The sequence below is a fragment of the Bidens hawaiensis genome, unplaced genomic scaffold (genome assembly GCF_021521415.1).
Source record: "Bidens hawaiensis isolate Kalapana, Puna unplaced genomic scaffold, B.hawaiensis_p1.1 tig00009111_1, whole genome shotgun sequence".
NCBI lineage: Eukaryota > Viridiplantae > Streptophyta > Magnoliopsida > Asterales > Asteraceae > Bidens > Bidens hawaiensis.
Window position 1 is genome coordinate 31,778 of NW_027491670.1, and position 20,921 is coordinate 52,698.

The window sequence follows — 20,921 nt, forward strand, 5'->3', positions numbered from 1 at the left end:
CTTCTAGAAGTTAGTATTTGAATTAGGAACCAAACCCAATTGGAATCGTTTAATTTGGTTCAGTAATGAATTTTATAAAAATAAAACCATTTTGTTGCGCACTGAAATAGCTGCACGTACCTTGCTGTGTTGGAGAAATGTTTATAATTTTTGTGTCCAATAGAAAAATATAATAAAAATATTTTTATAAACCTAAGACATTTTTCAAAGTCTGGTAAAAATTTAATAATTTATTTCATAGGTTATCCTATGTAATTAAATGCATCTTCGCATGCTAAAATCTACACGTTTTACTCGTTATTAATCAATAAGTTCGTTTAAAGCTTAACCGGTGGATTTGGTTAGTTGAAAGATTTTAGGGGCTGAGGTAAGATTGTTGGGCCTTGGGCCAAGTGTTGGGCCTTGGGCCAAGTTGTTGGGCCTAGGGCCAAGTGTTGGGCTTGAACGGCCCATTAGGCAAGAGTGTTCTTACGGTCTAGTTTAGTAACACGTTGTGTATACTTTACAGGCCCTTGCTTGTGATTGTGCACTTAGGGATTTCTTAGCTCGTTGCAGGTGTTCGATTGATTTCAGGTGAGTTCTTGATGCCCCGTTTAACTCTATTTAAGTTTTGGGCTAGCATGCACACCTAAGCGATTTTGCTTGATGAAATGTTTTAAACAATTTTACATAGGCTTGCTAGTATTGGTAGGCCTTGGAATGTTAAAGAATGTATGTATGTATATATGTATATATATTAGAATGGCCAATATTTGGCGAATGTTGTAGTCATCTCGACTACTGAATGTTGCGTATGCCCACTTTGTGTTTGCATGCGCTTAATGTTACGTGTTTGGGTTGTACGTTTTCTCGGCCCTGAATGTTATTATTGAATGTTATATATATAGGAATGTACGTATAGAGATGTTCATACGTAAGGATGATTATTTATTAAATGTGATGACCTAACTGATGTATTTCCGTTTACCGTTTTAAAACCGTTGGAATAATTATTAAGACTTTTGTTACTTATTTAAAACTTGAACTCACTCAGCTTAAGCTGACTTTGTGTGCATGTTAATGTGACTTTTAGGTTAGGAAGAGGATGCCTTATCGCTTGGACGTGCACGAAGCTATTTGGACGGTAAAGGGCATACGGGAATTGAAGATTTTATTATTAAACATTTATTTTTAAAAATTTTTATTTAAAGATAATTATGTAGGTTTTGGGCAAAACTCCCGGGTTTTGGGAACTCATTTACTTATTTACGTTTTCCGCCGAATTATACTCTGTGATGCTTATTTTAATGAAAAGAATTTTTTTTTAAGTTTAATTATTTTTACGAGTGTTTTGAATGATTACCAACTGTGGGGTTCACGGGGTTCGGGGCTTTACATAGTTCTACCTAGGAATGATGATAATTGTTAGTGTTTGATGAGCTTGTTGGATTGTTTGATTGATAGACTTTAATTGTTATTGTAAAGTTTAATTTAGACATGAAATAGGTTGTGTTTAATGGCTGGAAATTTTGGTCATTCATTGCTTAAACCCCGTGTGTCGGTTAACTAGTTTTGTGTTGATTGATCGGTGCATTGTTTGATTCTAGACTTTGTGTTTAGGGTTTGTTTGCAGTAGGTACAACCGTAGGGTTTTGTTGCGTGAATTTGAGGTTAAAGTACAGTGGTTAGGCGCCTTCTTAGAGACCGAGAGGTGATAAGAAGTTAGGGTCGTCTCATTATCTTCTCATGCTAGAATAAGAATTGCGCGAGAGCGAGTTCATTTCTTGTCAGGTTTAGGTGTTTTGAGCGACTAGTTGATATATTTTGGTTTAAGTTGAATTGTTTCTCTATCCTTGGTTGTGTAGTATTCATTTCCATTAGGGTCGAGTGTTGGTGAGACCAAGAGGTGAGTCAACATTAGAACACGTTAACAATTGTTTCCTGGTTTGGTAGTTTTAGCCGATTTTGAGTAGTTTAGGCTTGTTGTGTGAGACCGAGAGGTGATCCAGTTAGCCCGAGCGATCCTTAGTCGTGTCATCTTTAGGGACCGGTGTCTAGATATCATTCGATCCATTAGCTTGTTAGGCCTACAGTTTGATTCAGACCTAGGTAGACGTTTTTCTCCATCCAGAGTTAACACAGTTAGTTCCCCGTTAAGTTTTCTATTTTAGGTAACTTTTGTCAGTCAGTCTAGTTAGTCCAGTTAAGTAATTAAAAATCAAAAATTAATTAAATATTATTCCGAGGTAGGTCTTGTCTAGGGTTAGTGATCATTAGCGTCTTACGTGTCCACGTGTTCGATACTCGGACTTCCTAGGTCTATACTACTTGCAACCGGTACACTTGCCGGTTGTGTGTGATTAGGATTTTCTTTTTAAATTTAAAGCTTAGTTATGAGGGTTATCCGACGCACATCAATGTTAAACGAAATAAACAACCAGAACCAGAAACTTTGAGATAGGATTATATAAGTAAAAAACGAACTCGTTGCCGCTAGAATCAATCCAAACGGATGCTTAGAACTCCGATTATGTTAACTTTAAGATTTAAACGAGTCGGTACAGACCAGAATCCGAACATCGAGTCAAAAGTCGGGTTTTGGTCAGTAGCCTTAAAATTTCATTACGAGAATAAAAGTCTTCTGGACAAAACGTTGAATCCGACCAGAAGTTTGAGAAAACGTTAAGTCAAACTTGTTAACTGTTTTGCCCTTTAACGAGTTCTAATGAAATTAACCAGTAAATACCCTCCAGCCACCGAAATTTATTGAAGGTTATTGACTAGGGAATATGTATGAACGATTTCAAAACAGACAACTTACCTGGATAACGCCTGTATTGATGAGAAACAGAAGTCAAAGGTTAATACAATAGTAAAGTCAACCTCTAACGCTTGTTTAATCGAGTATTATGGCAAAACCAAAAACAATGATGAAGGAAAGAAGCATGTGACGGCTGAGAATGACATATTAGGGTATAGGGAAGTTTGTGGCAGAAAATTTAAGCTTTGTTTATATAGAATACACAAAAACGAACTATATTTAGTTAGTTTACTTGTTTAAGTAACCAAATCGAGTTTTAATGATCAAATCCATAAAATAATTTGTGCTTGATTAAGGGGTTAAGGATATTAACATGTATTTTAGTTAAATTCCTTTTCTTGGACCTTTATTTACTAAATTTTTGCAAAAAAATAAGCGATTTGGATACTAAAAACGAACTAGGAAACATAAATAACAAAACAATCTGATAAGGTATGTGGTAGAGCTGTGTGGCGGCCACCCACACCTGTGGTCACGCGGCACCCCGGGCTCCATGGGGGACAGGTTTTGAATTTTGACAATATTGGTCCTTGTAGTTTGGAAAATGGTTAAATATTGAATCTTTTATAGTTAAAATAAGAAATGAACATCATGGAAAGTATAAGGGATCAAAAATGAATATGTAAATCTTAAATGCTTATAAATATTTGATATTATTAATAATAAGGATCCGAATAAGTTCCCGGATCAGGTTATATGTAATCGAATATGAGTTCAAAAAATATGAGATGTTACAAACGGATGAAGCTAACATGGATTACTCTTGGGCTAGTAACTAGTTCGTGGGTCGTAGGCTTTTTTTGAGCTAAAAAGAACAAAAACCCTTGAAGATTGATACTATATCTATTAAAGAAAGGAAAAAATATATAAGGGAGATGATACGGAAGAAGCAGGAGCCGCCAAAAGGAAGAAAAAAGTCAACAGCTTCTCGGTTGTTTGTTTTGATTGGAAGCTCATGTTGGTGCATAGATGTCAGTAGTTCATATGTCTAATGTCTGTAATCGATTCTGTAATATTGTTTGTGTATTTGTTTGTTAAAGCTAAGTTGTTGACAAGTTCGCTTAGGCGAACTTGTTAACCAAGCGAAGTTGTTGACAAGTTCGCCTAGGCGAACTTGTTGAACGAGCGAAGTTATGGACAACTTCGCCTGAGGCGAAGTTGTCGTGTATTTATATAGTTTACAGATTACGGTTTTAAAGGTTGATAGAGTTGGTTAATTTACGTGTAATTCAGTGAGTCAAGTGACGTGAGGTCGAGAGTCTGTAAGTATCACGGTTCGAGTTATTAATATAACGTGGTTTTGTTCGTATCGTGTTCGTGTGTTTGTGAGCTTGTGTTCTACGTCCGTATCGATCTACACAGGGATTCCGCACCTGTGTATATCGGGATATCTCGTGTGATCCGTCCAGGGAACCTACAGCTCACGGTAATGAAAAAAGAAAGAAAGAAAGATTGAAAAAAAGTAGCAGCTCACACCAAAGTCAGAGAGAAAGAAAATTAATAAGCAGGCAGGTAGCTCATTTATTTTAATTAGGCAGACTCACAGCTCAATTATATTTATTTTCTTTTACAATGAACCAAACTTTATACATTATTTTTGTTTCTTATCTTTTTATGAGTAGCTAAATAATTTACACAACCTAGGTTTTGGTTGAGTACTATGTTTGGTTAATGGTTTGATGAACTATTATTTGACATTGGTTGATTTAGTGTTATTTTAAAGTTTTTAATTGGTTTGTTCATGATATATATGAGTAATTAAATCTGATTTTTGCTTTAATAATTACTAGGTTAATAAGCCGTGTATTACACAGGCTGAAAAATGATATAATGCTAATAAAAAATATTTACATACCTGATACAAGTTATAAGTGAAATCAAGCATATAAAACAGTTATAATTATTTAAAAAAAATCCACAATGCCAAATAATTTAGTAAGGTATAGCAATTTCTCATAAATTAAATTATATATTCCACTAATTATAATACTGACGAAGGATTTAAACATAAATTGTTCGTAAAATAAATAATTCAATGGAAAAAGTTTTCATCGGGTTTGAAAATACCGTTTTTTCAACAAACTATTTTGAACCATATATGAAAATGAACTGCTCGTGCAAATTAACATAAAACTAAAATTGCATGAATAATGAATTTAACTTTTAAGTTAGATAATACTATCATTTAAAACAACTCATTTCAACTCAAACTTATTCTGATCATAACTCTTTTTTACCCGCGCGTTTTGACCTGAATTAATTTGATACTCTTTTAAAACAACTTGTTTTGATCCGAACTTATTTTACTCTGAAAACACATTGATCTAAACTTGTTTTGAACCAAACATGAACCCGATCCGCCTGTTTAAATTAATACAAAACTAAGAATACATGGATAATGAATTTTATTTTTAAGTTAGAAAATACTATGATTTAAAACAACACGATTCGACCCGAGTTTATTCGAATCATGACCCTTTTTGACATGCAAGTTTTGACCTAACCAATTTGATATTCTTTTAAAACAACCTGTTTCGAACTGAACACTTTCCGTTCATAACCTGTTTATATCCGAATTAATTTTGCTAAAAAACTATTTACCCAAACTAAATATGAGCCTGATTCGCCTTTTTAAATTAACATAAAAATTAAGATGACATGAACAATAAATTTATCTTTGTTTCTATATATAAACTTTTATGTAACATTCTAGCTTTTGCATTTGTTTTAAGAGTCATGTAAAACAAGGGGTTGAATCTTACACACACACATAAAATAACCATGACCATCTTTTTGTTAAAATTAGTCAAGCTTGTTCACTCACATATAGAGAAACGACCTTAGTCACAACACCATTGGTTATGTGATTTACCGACTATGAACGGATTTGTTTTGTCCATTATGGGTTAATCGCAAGTGCTAAAAAAAACAAACATTGAGATAACCATAAAAATAATATAAGGGCAAATTATTTGTGAAATATTATGAACCTGTTTGATAACAAACCGTATCCTTGAACCTAAAATATGTTAAACTGCCATAACTTCTTTTTAGCTACGCTCCAATTTTTATACCCAAATGTAGTCAACTTGTACCAGATACTTTTGACCCGTAAATATGTAATGTCTTTGTTAAAAACAATTAAACCAATTAATCAATTTGTTGAAACAAGTCATTCTTTTCGAGGTAATAACTTAATTGATTTAATTAGAATTGTTAATAATATAATTTTAAGAACATAATAATTGGTTTAATTGAGGTAATTAATAAATATTAAATAGTAATAAATACATTAATTGTTATATCATTTAACATAAAATATAATTAAATTTAATGAATGATAATTAAAAAATTAGTTAACTAGGGGGAATATATATAAATGGAAATTGATTATTTGGCATCCCATGTGGATGGCATATTTAAAAGTCATGTGGAACATGTATTGCTTTATATATTAGTTAGATTAGATTAGATTCCACTTGTATTTGATAGTCATTGGTGATTGTTAGATGCATGATTAGGTTGTCTATTTTGTGTTTTCAACTTGTTTACGATTTATGGTCGAAATAATCATAGGAATAATTATAGAGAGCGGATTAGATTTTAATATTCTATCGGTAGAGTGGCCGGGAGGAAATTTAATGTTGTGTTATCTTTGTCTTTTGTGGGTTTGAGTACTAATTGCATGGGAGTGAGTTAGCCTAGGTCTCTTTAGATTATTGTGATACAAGTCGTATGCAAATTAATTAAAATACCCCCTTATATTAATATATATTGTATCTAGAGAGACCGTGAGGTGATTTGGATTTTGGGGTACCGTATTATTATTAGGTAAGGTGAGACTGGGAGGTGATCCAACCCTTTAACAATTCGTTGGTGAGGCCACGAGGCGATCTAGCATACTTTAGTGGTCTTGAGTGTCATAATTCCGATTTTTGTTAAAGTTTTATTTTTAGTTTAATTTTTAATTAGTTAAGTAATATTAGTTTAATTAATATTTAAATACGAAAAAAATATATAAAAATCAAAAGAAAGTTTAGGGTTAGTAAATTTAGGTTTAATAATTAGAATTTACCCATAATGTCCTAGGTTCGATATCCGTTCTTACTTGCTAGCTACATTGTGACTGGTACACTTGCCGATTGTGTGTGATTGTTTAGGTGAATTCGGTAAAACTTGGTTAATAATATTATACACACTTTTCACACATCAAGTTTCGGCGCCGTTGCGGGTGACAGTAGCAAATTATTTGTTTAAACTGAGTTGATTATCTGATCTGTTTAGTTGTTTATTCGCTTTTTAGTTGTTATTTTATCTTTAGGTGCCTTTTCTTGCTATTTGTGCCTTTAGGTTTAGTTTCCTTAAAAAATAATAAAAAAATAAAAAACAAATAAAAATAAAATAAATAATCATTTTTTTAATATTTTTAGTTTATGCACCATACCCGTTCACAAGGACCACCTCTGTATTCTGCATTAGAAGAACTCGAGAGAGATCTTAGCGAGCGACTTAAGGAGCTTAGAGGAAGCGTGAGTTCTATACCCGACATCTAGGTACTCGTCCTTGCTCCTAGAATAGATATGGAGGACGTCGTTCCACCACCACCAAGATAGACCGTTCATTCTAAAGCCAACAATGGCATCGTGGGAACCCGATCTGCAATCGTCCGACCAGCTGCGACTAATAACCAAAACTGGCAAATTCCCTCTCACGTCATGAACTCTATCACCAATTCTGCTCAGTTCCATGGCTTGGATGACGAAGATGCTCTGGGACACGTATCCTGATTCGTTCGGATCTGTGAAACATTTGATATTAATAATTCATCATCTGACGTCATTCATCTTAAGATGTTTCCATTTTCACTTTCCGGTCGTGCTGCGACATGGTTCGAATCTTTGCCTAACGCCTCAATCATCACATAGGCCGACGCTCAATCAAAGTTCCTAAGAAAATATTTCCCTCCATCGAAGGTCGGACGTATCCGCAAGCAAATCCATTCGTTTCACATGGACCCCGATAAGCCCTATTTTTTTTTTTTGCGTGGGAGCGTTTCCAAACTCTTCTAAACCATTATCCTCAGCATGGCCTATCCGATTGGGCTGTGGTCGAAAAATTTTATAATGCTCTTTCCCCCGAAACTCAACAACGGTACAATATCGCCACTGGAGGAAACATGCTCGATAAGCTCACCATTGAGGAGGCTGAAGAAATTTTTGAGAGCATAACGTTAGCTGACCAGCATACACCAAGTAGAAGGTCTGTTTCGGCTGCCAAAGCCGCTGCCATCGCAACATCTCGTGGAGTACATCATGTTGATCAGAATGCGAGAGTGTCGGTAGAGTTGGAGGTGTTGAGGAAGGGGCTTAGAGATTTCAAGTTGCATGGTTGTAAGTGTGAGATTTGTAGTCGCGGTCACGAGACAGCTGATTGTCCCGTTGATTCTCAGGAGGAGGTAGATTTTCTCACTAATCAAAACCGTTCCTTCAATTATGGGTGGCGAAACAATAACTCTTGCTGGCGAGCTGGTAACTCCGGTTATCAGCAACGCCAGAATTTGTTTCAAAAACCAACCACCGAACCCGATCCTGTGCCAAATAATACTTCTATGATTGAGGAATTGTTGGAAAACCAATCTCAATTGTTAAATCAGCTCCTACAAAATGATTCCAACACCAAATCCACTCTTTTGCAGCATGTGACACTTACGAAGGGGCAACAGGTTGCATTTCAGAATCTTGAGGCCAAGTTTGGTGAATTGTCCGCAAAGATTGATCAACGACCCTCGGGGAGTATTCCTAGTAACACCATCCCTAATCCCGGTTTGTAAGGCCCCGAGCCTGGGTGCCCTACTTTAGCGTTGGATATACTCATAAACTCAGTTTGTTACAGCGGAAGTCTATACAAATCACAACGGAAATTTAAACTTTTTATATAACAACCTTGTCGTCTGACTATTCTTTAATATGGATAGCCTCGTATGCGCCTCAAGCTTTTCACGTCACCGCTAATACCTGCATGCATACTAAAAGTCAGCTACACGCTGAGTGAGTTATAACATTTCTTTCTTTTAAATAAATTTCGAATTGTAATTAAATCACATTCTTTATTTATACGCGACGTAACACTCGTCTATAACGAATCCCGTACGTACTTGCTCATAATTGAGCCTTCTATTCTTACTCATAATCGGCCATATCAAATTAAAGGGATTTGCCATTCTAACTTGCTGCGTGTGCATGAGGCCCGAAGGCTCTATGCACGAACATGCAATCATTCTTTCACATCAATATCCATATTATTATGCTATGCACATATTTGATAGGACTTGTCCCCTACCTTCTTTCTGTTCTATCCACTGACTTTTACCCGTACAAATAGTATCCTTAGTTGGACCATGTATTCACACAAGTATATCTATGCATTTAAAGTTATCATACCATGCAATCATACTATCTACACACATAATTAATAGCTACTGTACTTAGTATCCATAATTGGACCGCCTATTCATTGTATCCATGTCTGGACCGCCTATTCATTGTATCCATATCTGGACCACCTATTCATTGTATCCATATCTGGACAGCCTATTCATTGTATCCATATCTGGACCGCCTTTTCATTGTGTCCATGTAAGACCCCGAATCCCGGGAATCCTACAGTTGGTAATCACATCCACAAATTCACAAAAATTTAAAACCAAACGATTCTTTGTATTTAAAACAAGTTCAGAGTAAATAACAGTGGAAAAGTTTAAGTATTAAAAATCCCAAAACACGGGTACATGTGTCCAAAATCAATTGTAAATAAAATATTCGTTTTATATGAAATCTTCATCTCAATAAAATCGTTTCAGAGTAGTAAACAGCGGAATAGATAACATCAAAATTCCCAGAACCCGGGAACGTGACCAAAATCAAAATTTAAATACTTATGGTAATAATTTAAAAGAAACAGTTTGCGTTATTAATTCTTCGACTAGATGTGCCTTCAACCGTCCGAGTAGTCTCTAGCACGTCCAAGCGGAAATCTCTAATCCTCAACCTGAAAGTCAATCTAACATACATACAAAGTCAGCTTGAGCTGAGTGAGTTCAAGTTTTCATAAACAATAATTCATACTTTATTTCAAAGCTATAGTTATAAACAATAGAGAAGGTATAAATAAAATAAATTATATATAATTCACCAAGTAATACAATCATCGTCGAACACACGTACACGGGCCTCTCCACCACGAGTCAAGACTCGAGTAATATATTTGACCCGAACACGGTAAGACCTAAGCATGTGACACGAGCCTCTCCACCACGAGTCAAACCCGAGTAATATATTTGACTCGGTCACAGCTTATACATCCGAGCACGAGATACGGGCCTCTCCACCACGGGTACAACCCGAGTAATATATTTGACCCGATCTCGGCTCATACATCCAAGCATGGGGTACGGGCCTCTTCACCACGGGTGCAACCCGAGTAATATATTTGACCCGATCCCGGCTCATACATCCAAGCACGTGATATGGGCCTCCTCACCCCGGGTCTTCCCCAAGTAATATATTTGACCCGATCACGGCTCAACATCAACGGGCCTCTTCACCACGGGATTTTAAAACCCATGAAGTATATTTGACCCGCCAAAATGGTGATCACGTCACACGGGCCTCTCCACCACGGGTACAACCCGAGTAATATATTTGACCCGGCCGTGAATCACCATGCACACACACATCAATAAGCCTACATACATCATTCTTAGTCACGAGGAACTAAATATCATTACACAATCGTAGGTTATAAGGTACACATCCTCATACGTACATACATACCTCCATATATACATACATATATATTCCTACATATATATATATCATCCCATACGGGAACTAAGTAGATAGGTCTACTCATATTCAATTACTACCAAGTCTGCTAACGTCCTTGAGTCTAGACCATCAATAGTGTATGTAACCTTAAGGACACAAGACCATGAACGAGTCTAAAATATCCTAAGGCATATAAAATAATTCAAATATAGCTTTCAAAATGCGCCATCATGAATGAGACCATGTAAAACTATTCAAATCATTGAAACGAGTAAAATCGTTTAAAATTGTATTTCGGTGTGTATGCTAGCCCAAAACGTAAAAGAGTAAAAAGGGCATCATGAACTCACCTGAATCAATCGAACACCTGCAACGAACTAGGAAATCCCTAAGTGCACAATCACAAGCAAGGGCCTGTAAATTATACACAACGCGTTACTAAACTAAACCGCAATGACACACTTGCCTAATGGGCCGCCCAAACCCAACACTTTGGCCCAAGGCCCAACAACATGGCCCAAGGCCCAACCACTTTGCCCAAGTCCCAACAACTTGGCCCAAGGCCCAACACTTGGCCCGAGGCCCAAACCAAACCCAATTACTATACCTCAGCCCTAAAACCCTTCAACTAACCAAATCCATCCTACGATTATGTCCGGGGCTAACCATGATGCACAACTCACCCGCCGGTAATCAAATCGAGTCGAATACGTGTGTAATAAATCTTAAAAGCAATTGTCAAACGAATCAGCCCCAAATGGACTAAATTCCCATCTTAACCTTTTCTTACATCATAATTATATCACCCGAGTTGATAGGGTTGACGGTTCCTTTTTACAACTTTCAATTTAACATTTAAACGAAAATTCGCGCACCGCCGACTCGATTGACCAATCACCAACCAAAACAGCCCCGAGTATCAAAAATATAATTTTCCCACAGCCCTTAGACTCCCCTAGGGCCATGCAAACTGATTCGGTTGGTCATCCAACCGATTAACGCATCAAACTCAACAATTTACAATTCTACACCCGATAAACCCTAGTTTTCGAACTAAAATCGATTGACCGACCTAAACACCTCCATTGGCCAAGAAATTTTAGTATGTTGTAAGTGACATACCTAGGAAGTTGATGGAGCACGAACTTCAATTAAAAAAGCCCCGAAAGATGCGAGAAAGGGCAGCCACCGGTTAAGCCTAAAACGAACTTATCGATCAATACGAATATAACATGCAGATTTTAGCATGCAAAGATGTATTTTATTACATAGGAAAACCATGGAATTAAATTATTAAATTTTTACCAGCGTTGTATAAATATCTTAAGTTTATAAAAATATTTTTATTATATTTTTCTAGTGGACAAAAAAATCATAAAAATTCTTCCAACACAGAAAGGTATGTGCAGCTATTTCAGCTGCGCAACAAAATGGTTTTATTTTTAAAAAATTCATTACCCAGCCTAATTAAACGATTCTAATTGGGTTTGGTTCCTAACTCAAAATATTAACTTCCAGAAGTGGAACCAACCAATTTAGACTTGTAAAAAAAAGGTTATGATGTCGGGAAGACGGACCAGAATCCGTCGTCCCGCATCAGGTTTGACACTCGATTTTATAAAATCATAAAAAGTATTCAAATCTCGTCCAAAAATTACGTATTATACCTCTCTGGAAACTAGACTCAAAGTAGAACATCATGGAATCAAGAATAGATCAAAAACAGTATAGTTTCATCGAGTTACAGACCCTGCAATAAACGTATACGAATCTGTCAGCAAACTGTTATCATCAAAACTCAACCTTAACGACCAATACGCGATGTATAAGGATGGTTTAAGGTGTAAAAGGCTAGAGAGAACATGGGACTAATCACAGCTGCAAAGAGAAAAATCGGATGGTTTTGGTGAGTTGCTGCTGCCGATCGCAGGTTCTAGGAGGGCTAGGGTTTTGGTTTTTGATTATAATATAAAATGTTACGTTCTGGCCCTTCCAAGTTGAAAGTTGTGACACTTGAATGAAACTTAAGTAATTCAACTTATGGGTATGACAAGGAGGTCCCCGAAGTAAGCCGGTTCAAACCCGATAAATATACAAACTCTACAACGTGCATGCCGATAAACGAAAATGTCGGGTGCTACATACTAGTATAATACTTTAAGTCGTAAGAGGGGATGTTTTGGGAAAAAGGATGGACAAACGGACTTTTAAAACGTATTACAAGGCTCTAAATTAGAAAGATGAAACCCCGGCTTTTTGACCAACATTTATAAACGATCGAGCCAATTAACGAAATTTACGGGCGTTACAGTCCATAACTGGACCACCCAGTCATTGTGTCCATAACTGGACCATAGTATACATATTATCCTAATCAATCAGTTCCTTGTATTTATAACTAGACCACATCACCGTCACAACACGTGCCCGAACACAGTATAGGCTTTTAGTCCTTTATTGTGCCCGTGCATGTGCTTCATCATCCATACTCTACACAAGCATTAGTAGGGCTTGCTCCCTAACCCTTTCGATTCTATCATTCAAACATTCAAATATATGTTAACAAATTAATATAATAACACGTTCTTACAAGATATATATCGTCAGCTAAAGTTGCATATATCTTATTCTTTCACATACGAGTATGCATACAACCCCAAAAACGTTTAAGGAAAAAGGGGGCTAAAACTCACCTGTAGACGATTCCTCTCAGAGTTAATCGTAATGCCTTTCTTCAACTGCGCTCGACTAACTGTTTAATAACGGACACGTATTAATCCTCTATCTTTATTGTTATTTATCATACTAACGGAGTTTTCCTTTAACGAAGTTAACTTTTAAGTTAACCGAACAGAACATATATCTTCCTTAAACCGATCGTATTAGCTTAATATGCTTAACTTTATTTTATTAATGCTCCGACTTCAATAGTTTGCGCTCTTAACGATATTTATTATATATATATATTATAACTATTTCATTATTATCAGTTCACATTCTTAACGCGTTCATGGGTTAACGTTTCCATAAGCGAGTTTGGTTCGTGTCGGGTTTACACTTGGCTCTTGCTTGGTTTATGTTCTCGTATTTATTTCTTATAGGTTAACCCTCATTAATATTTTCAATTCCTTAACGAGTAGGTTCTTGTGCTTGGCTCACCTTCAACTCCTATTCCTTTTTTTGAGGCGGTTCACGGGTCATTAGACAAGTCGGGTTTCGGGTTCGGGTCTTGCTTAAATCCTTGCATCCACCTCACTCTTTTATTATTATTAAAGTCTTGTTAATTTTATTATTACTAGTATTTTTATTATATTTTTTATTATTATTATTATTATTATAAACACCCACCCCACCCTAACCGTAACCCCCCTTCACTTTCTTTTCTTCCTCACTACATTCCCTCTCTCTCTCTCTCTCTCGAATCCGGCAGCCACCACCACCTCGTCTCCTTTCAGTTCCGGCAGCCTGACGCCGGTCACCTTGTGCCCTACCTCCGTCTCTTCTGCTCCTTCCCCTTTCTCACCTTCCACACCACAATGCCGCCACCTCTTCCCACTCTGGTCTTCCTTTCAATGGCCATCAAGGCCGTACCCTAAAATACAACGGCCGCCCACCTCCGCACAATGCTTCACATTCAATGGATTCGCACCAGGGGCTTCGCATCTCATTACTCTTCTTCGCACAAGATTCACATGCCGTGCAAAGTATCGATTTCGCATAAGGGTGATTCGCATGTCGTGCGAAGTATCCATTTCGCATAGCCGGAATTTTCGCACAGGTAGGTTTCGCATCATTGGTTTTCGCATAGGAGTTCGCGCGACTGGGTTTACGGCTACACCAGGTTCGGTGGGTTTGGGTCTAGTTCCAATGGTTCGGATCTGGGTTACGAAGGCTGCTCCTTGGGCTGCGTGTTTCATCTGTTCGACTGGGACTCGCCCACACCATAACTCAGATCCAGGCTATAGCTTGGCCATTTGTGACTGTCATGAAGACAAGACACTTTGGATCCCGTGGTTCGAGTTTCAACGTTGCAAATCTGGCTCGGGCTCTATCTTCGGCCAACTGTTGGAAATCCGGGTTTTACTGAACCCGTTTGAACCATATTATCATCATTTGCATCTTGAAAAACCCATTATTATTGTTTATTTATTGTTAGATTGATGGCAACGTGTTTATCTTAGCTCGTTTATGTTGGTTTGACTCGGTTTAATTGGTATTAATATTATGACAAAGAAATGAAACGAAAACGACTATAAATTGCTTACCTTTTGGTGTGATTGAACTAGATCTAGGATACTTAAACGGATGAAGGTGGATTTGGAATGTTGATGAACAGGAGGTTTGTGTTGTGTATGGATGTGTGTGTACATGATTGGGGAATGATAATGGAGTGATGAGGATAGGATAAAATTAGGGTTTTAGGGGTTTAAATAATCAAAGCCCAAAAGCTTTTAGGCCCAAAATTATGTTTAGGTCCACAACCATAATAATCTTATCCCTTCTCTTAAAATATTTAATTTACTTAATTCAACGTCGCGCGACACGATAACTAAGTTAAACTCAAAATGCTTTATTTATTTATTATCGAAACGAGGACGTTACAAGTCTCTCCCCTTTAAAAAGGTTGCGTCCCCGAAACCTGCTTAATCATTGTAAAATCGAACGCTCCTTGTATTCATTCCCTTTCTTGAACCGTCTTAGCTTCCTAGATTACCGGTTTATCCTTCTTACTCTCGACCTTGCAGTCACCGAGTGGTGTTCATGAGTGTTAGCTGTACAAGGTAGCATGCCCATGAAGCCCTTGATGATATGCTTGTTATCCTAATCTTAACAAGTCTCGTCTCGTCTCTTAAGAGGCATTGCATTATACTATTCTAACACTACCGTTTACTTCAAATTCTAAGGTTATGTATCACATGACTGCCGTTCACAAGGACCCATTCATATCATAATTCAATCCACAATCATCACATTCAATCATAAGTATAAAATTTAAACTTAAATAGTAAGAACGGAATCTTTAATGTCATATATAACCTAATATTTAAACAAAATAACTCGTCCTTCTTGATTGCTCCTTCCTCCAGCTTCCTTCATTGACAGAGAACTCTAAGTCTGCAACTTCTTTCCTACTTCTCCCCCTCATGCTTTAGGCTTCTTACATTCATAAGCCTTGTGTCCAGCATCCCCACAATTGAAATACATGTTGTCCTTCTTACATTCCCAAAAGAAGTGCCCTATCTTTTCGCATATGTAACATGCTTTCAACCCCAACCTGCACTCACCACCATGTATCTTACCACAAGTCCTGCACAATTTCCTCTCCCCCGTCTTCTGCTTCTTATCTTTGGGATTTCATATTTGTGTACCGGGTCGTTAGCAGGGGCAATGTTTGAGAGCATAACGTTAGCAGACCAGCACGCACCAAGTAGAAGGTCCGTTTCATCTACCATCACCACATCCCATGGAGTACATCATGTTGATCAGAATGCGAGAGTGTCGGCGGAGTTTGGATGTGTTGAGGAAGGATCTTAGAGATTTAAAGTTTCATGGTCGTAAGTGTGAGATTTGTAGTCGTGGTCACGAGATAGCTGATTGTCCCGTTGATTCTCAGGAGGAGGTAGATTTTCTCACTAATCAAAACTGTTCCTTCAATTATGGGTAGCGAAACAATAACTCTAGCTAGCGAGCTGGTAACTCCGGTTATAAGCAATGCTAGAATTTGTTTCAAAAACCAGCCACCAAATCCGCTCCTGTGCCAAATAATACTTCTAAGATCGAGGAACTGTTGGAAAACCAATCTCAATTGTTAAATCAGCTCCTACAAAATGATGCCAACACCAAATCCACTATTTTGCAGCATGAGACACTTACGAAGGGGCAGCAGGTTGCATTTCAGAATCTTGAGGCCACGTTTGGTGAATTGTCCACAAAGATTGATCAACGACCCTCGGGGAGTATTACTAGTAACACCGTCTTCACACAAGATTCGCATGCCGTGCGAAGTATCGATTTCGCATAGGGGTGATTCGCATGCCATGCGATGTATCCATTTCGCATAGCCGGAATTTTCGCACAGGTGGGTTTTGCATCATCAGTTTTCGCATAGGAGTTCGCGCGACTTGGTTTACGGCTGCACCAGGTTCGGTAGGTTTGGGTCTGGTTCCTATGGTTCGAATCTGGGTTACGAAGGCTACTCCTCGGGCTTCGTGTTTCGTCTGTTCGCCGGGGACTCGCCCACACCGAAACTCAGATCCAGGCTATAGCTTGGCCGTTTGTGACTGTCATAAAGACAAGACACTTTGGATCCGTGGTTCGAGTTTCAACGTTGAAAATCTGGCTCGGTTTCTAGCTTCGACCAACTGTTGGAAATCCGGGTTTTACTGAACCCGTTTGAACCATATTATCATCATTTGCATCTTGACAAACCCATTATTATTATTATTGTTTATTTATTGTTAAATTGATGGCAGCGTGTTTATCCTAGCTCGTTTATGTCGGTTTGACTCGGTTTAATCGGTATTAATATTATGACAAGGAAATGAAACAAAAAGGACTATAAATTGCTTACCTTTTGGTGTGATTGAACTAGATCTAGGATACTTGAATGGATGAAATTGGATTTGGAATGTTTATGTACAGGAGGTTTGTGTTGTGTATGGATGTGTGTGTACAATGATTGGGCAATGATGATGGAGTGATGATGATAGGATAAAATTAGGGTTTTAGGGGTTTAAATAGGCAAAGCCCAAAGGCTTTTAGGCCCAAAATTATGTTTAGGTCCATAACCATAATAATCTTATCCCTTCTCTTAAAATATTTAATTAGTTTAATTCAACGTCACGTGACACGATAACTAAGTTAAACTCGAAATGCTTTATTTATTTATTTATTATCGAAACGAGGAAGTTACACGGTCCTACCTATTCTAAACCATTTCCAAATGCTCATGCCAAGGCAGTGACCACCCGAAGTGGGAGAGGGGTTGTTAGCAGTGCACCAAGAGAGGAGGAGGAAGTCGATGAGGAGTTGGAGTTAGAGACACCGCCTGACAAGGTAAACCAGAGTCAAGACCTAGAAAGTACCTTACAGTCAAGCGGTGCGTCTGCTGAGAAGGAGAAGCAGGTTGAGCAGGAACCGATGCGCGTCTATAAGCCTAAACCGCCATACCCTAGTCATCTGGTGAAGAAGAATTATTCTGAGTAGTACTCTAGATTTCTCAATATGCTTAAGAAGCTCCATGTGAACATTCCGTTTATCAAAGCTCTTGCGAACATGCCTAAACACGCCAAATTTCTTAAAGAATTGCTCACTAATAAAAAGAAACTTGATGAGCTTTCGACTGTTACTCTTAGTGAGGAGTGTTCTTCTGCCATACAGAATAAGCTTCCTAGGAAGATGACAGATCCTGGCAACTTTACCATTCCTTGCTTGATAGGTAATCTTCATGTTAGCAATGCTTTGGCCGACCTCGATGCAAGCATTAACCTCATGCCCTACTCTGTGTTAGCACGTTGGCTGACCATCTGAATGATAGTGGCTTCAAGCGAAGGACTGTAGATTGTACTTTTTCTACAAGATTGTGGAAGATGATCTCCTCCTTGTCCAGATATATGTTAATGATGTCATTTTTGGCTCGACAACAAGAAGTTATGTAAGGAATTTAAGAAGACAATGCATACAAAGTTCGAGATGAGTTCGATGGGAGAGCTGAATTTCTTTTTAGGGTTGCAGGTTCATCAGTCTGATTCTGGAATTTTCATTCATCAAACCAAATATATGAATGATGTCTTAAGCCGATTCAAGATTATTGGTGGAAAATTCCCTTCAACTCCTCTTCTTGTGGTCACAATTTTTCACCGGACAAATTGGAGGACACTGTTGATATGACCCTCTATCGAGCTTTGATGGTTCTTTAATGTACTTAACTGCTTCTCTTCCTGATATAATGCTTGCTGTTTGTTTATGAGTCAGGTATCAATCGAGTCCCCGAGTGACTCATATGGCAGCTGTTAAGCGTATTTTCCACTATGTGAGGAGTAATCCTAACATCGGGTTATGGTATCCCAAGGATGATAGTTTTGATCTTACTACTTACACAGATTCAGACTATGGAGGGTGCAAGATTATCTTCAAGTCTACCACAGCAGGATGTCAATTTTTATGAAACCAACTTGTTTCCTGGCAGTGTAAGAAGCAGACAATGGTCTCTACTTCAACGGATGAAGCCGAGTAATTGGTAGCCTCGAGTTGCTGTTCATAGGTTTTGTGGATTCAGCAGCATCTGCGGGATTACAGTTTGATGTTTCTTACTACTCTCATATTTATTGATAATTCTACTACGTAGGTATAACTAAAAATGCCGTTTAGCACTCTAAAACGAAACATAATGAAAACCGTTATCATTTTATCCGTGATTGATATGAAAAGAAATTAATTTATCTTGAAAAGATTCACACGGATTTTCAGAAAGCTGACCGTTTTATTAAAGCATTTAACAAAACGAGATTTACATATTTGCTTGGTTTAAATGGTTTAAAAACATTGAATGAAGTTTAAATCTCGGTTAATCATTTTTATCCCTGTATAGCTTTTTGTTTATTTTCTTTTTTCATGTTTTTAATTTTTAGTGGGAGAATATATGAGAAAAATACAAAAATATCGTGTTTTTGTTTAAATATATAAAAAAATCAAAAAACATTCAAATATGTTAAAAAGCCAAAAACATTGAAAAATGCTCCTCAAAATGAGTTTTTGAAGCAAAAAGGAAAAATGGTAGTACAATGACTTAGCGGGCCTAACACATGGATAAACTAGACTAAAAAGTGCCATAAGATCAATTATATGATGTGTATGATAGCTTTGACAGATCGTATAGGTGCTGAAAAGATATAAACCTAAATGTTGGCCGAATCTAGTGGTATAACATCTTGATTCATAGTTAATATGCACTTTAAGTATTAAAAAAGTTTTAAGATTGTTGTGTGTACAAGTGTTCATTTTGCAAAGAAATTCAACTTATTTTTCTTTTTATTTTGCTAAGAAATTCAACTTTATTTTTTTATTTATTTTTATTTAAAACTTGGATTTTCTCCCGCGCGATAAAACTATCCGACCTGAGGATTAAGTTTTGGTTATTTTGCTTTATTTTCTTCGTGTTTCGTATAAATCCTGGAACTTTCTCCGTGCGAAAATACAGTATTATCCGAATTGATTGTTAAGGCCTTATACAACTTCAAATTATTTCATCTTTTTATTTTGTTAAAATGAAACCTTATCTGTGTGTAGAAATACCGACCTTAAAAGAAAATTTTAACCATCTGCTTTATTTTCTTTTTGTTATTTTTGCATGAGTCATAGTTAATCATGTTAAGAAAAGAAAATTCTATATGTGAAGTTCACTGTATAAAAGATATAAAAATTCTGTCAGATAGGTGGGGTACACATAATATTCGTGCTTAACTGAACAATTAATATGTATCGTAAAACTACTAAAGCAGCCGTGTAAATTTTAAAGTGAACAATTATATCTGCAACCATCATTGGATTATGTGCATAATAATATCAAAATTGAAGTGTTGTTTAGGACGTTATTAGTCAATATGATTCTCTTCTCAAACTCACAAAAATATTACTACTTATTGTATTTTGCTTTAATTTTGATTTTTGTTTGAATATTTGAAAAATTACAAGAATATTTTCGATGTGTTTTGATATAATCTTAGAAAATCCAAAGAGATTTTATTTTCTGTTTTGTTTTCGATTACCGAGCTAATCGAATTAAAAATTTGATTAAAATCATGAATTTTACCATCTTCTTAAAATTTTACCCACGATATTAAGTTATTATTTATAAAAATGGCACTAAAAATGGTTTTGATGTTTAAGATAAGATTTTACAAGGGTTTGAGTGGTAAATACCCTCATTTGTTAAGGTAAAATCCCATTCGTTATAAAATGTTAATGAATGAAAGGGCATTCATGACTTACTCTTCACGAATGTGCTTCATTTTTTACCATTTACGCATTCTCTTCTGCTATACATAATGAATGAGGATTCATTCGTTGATTTGTAAGCGAATGAGTAATGAATACATTGTTATTTGTTAAATATTTAACGAATGAATGGCTATTCGCTAAATTTCTTTAACGAATGAGACATTCGTGTGCATTGGGATGAGTGCAAGACTTGTATGAAATATAAAAAGCCTAATACACGAACGAGAGTCCATTCGTTGAATAATGTTTATCTCAAAACCTCTTAACATAAACAAAACTCTTGCAAAATTTTTCCA